General features: G+C 42.2%; 1 non-coding gene across 1 annotated transcript; it reads left to right on the top strand.

Moving 5' to 3' along the window:
- The first annotated feature begins 1,021 nt into the window (after window positions 1-1,021).
- On the top strand, window positions 1,022-1,185 carry LOC138517216 (U1 spliceosomal RNA). Its single transcript, XR_011282429.1, has one exon. It is a non-coding gene; the product is annotated as a U1 spliceosomal RNA (small nuclear RNA).
- The last annotated feature ends 415 nt before the right edge of the window (window positions 1,186-1,600 follow it).

The following is a 1,600-nucleotide window of genomic DNA, read 5'->3' as shown; positions in this document are numbered from 1 at the left end:
GTCTCACCAGTTGAAAATGCAGTAAAGTTAACAGTTGAATAACCTATTCTCAAATGGATATGTTTTTATAAGTAACATGATACATTTTAACTTTGTGCCACTAAAAATATCCAGAATCAATAACTCAGAGAAGTGAATAAACACAGCATGAACGGTTTATCATTCGAGTCAATAGATTAGGGATGAGCAGTTTCTGAAAGTCGTTTGAGTTGCAAATTAGTTTTTTTTTTTAGCACAATTGGGTCACAAGGATAAAATGGACCTCAAATAACATAGGTTATCTCGGGATCTGTGCCAGTGGCAAAATGTACCATCCTATTGAAAGTAATCTCTGGTGCTCATTGCAGCTATGTGGGGCATTGTTTCGGCAAAAGTATGAGGATGCCTTGGATTGCCTTGATGAAATGTACTCTTGATAAATAAGAAAATGTTCAGTCGCTTCAAAGCCTCACCAGGGGCTGGATCATAAACAAAGTTGTGAAAATATATATGGGGGCTGTCCTTGGTTGTCCGTCAAGTGCATTAATTCCAGAGTTTAGGATTACTCAGTGGGTGCAATTCATTGGGAGGGTCTGTTGACTGGTCGATAGTGTCCGATAAGACTTGAGAGCATGCAGCAAAAACATGAGTGGAAGAAGAAAGTGCTATAAGCCACTCTTCTGAGGTCAAAGCAGGCTTCAGATCTCACAGACACATAAAGTGTGTCAAGTCAATTGATTCTTTATGAATCTGTTTTAAATGATTTCAGAAGCCTTCTCTTGGTTCTGGTCACAGACAACAGAGAGTGAGGGCTTGACTGTGCTTGGAGGGATCCCAGTGAAAAGTAGCTGCAGTCTTGAAAAAGCTCAAATCAAGAGGCTGAGAATTGTGTGTTTGGATGGATCAATGGTGATCTCTTTTTTATGGTGGTTCTCTAGAGGCCATAACCCATCAACAAGGGGTTTACTATGTAATTTCAAATACATGCACTTGCTAAAACTGATCATGATAAACCACAGTTAGATCTTTAAATATGGTGCTTATACTTACCTGGCAGGGTAGACACCATGATCACTAAGGTGGTTCTCCCAGGGTGAGGCTCATTCACTGCACACCGGATGTGCTGACCCCTGCGATGTGCCCAAATGCGGGATACTCGACTGCATAATTTCTGGTAGTGGGGGACTGCGTTCGCGCTTTCCCCTGATCTTTGGTTTCAACAAATAGAACTAAATAAATAAATATGGTGCTTATTGGGCTGAGGACTTGAAACCAAAGCCCTCGAGCTCACAAGGGTCTATATTAGCCACACCAGTACATATATTGAAGTAAGATGCAAACGATGACATGAGGCATATAGTCTCTGTAATTGTCCTTTATTGTATGTGACAGGAACACTCATTTAGGCAAGTAGTAGGCGGTAAGTGTAGGCAAATGAAGGGCAGAGACACGGGACATCCAACACCATGGGGAAGAAGGCTGACAGTGACAAGCTGACACTGATAGAGCACTGGTGGCAGAACACTCAGGGAATCTTCCGTTTGAGGACGTGCAGAACCCGGGCACCCAGGGTTCCATTCAACCACAGACAAACAGGCCAGGTAGGACATAACAAATAGTA

The sequence above is a fragment of the Ambystoma mexicanum genome, chromosome 6q, assembly GCF_040938575.1.
Source record: "Ambystoma mexicanum isolate Mex_15411 chromosome 6q, UKY_AmexF1_1, whole genome shotgun sequence".
NCBI classification, from domain to species: Eukaryota; Metazoa; Chordata; class Amphibia; order Caudata; family Ambystomatidae; genus Ambystoma; species Ambystoma mexicanum.
This window is presented reverse-complemented; position numbering and strand designations above follow the sequence as displayed.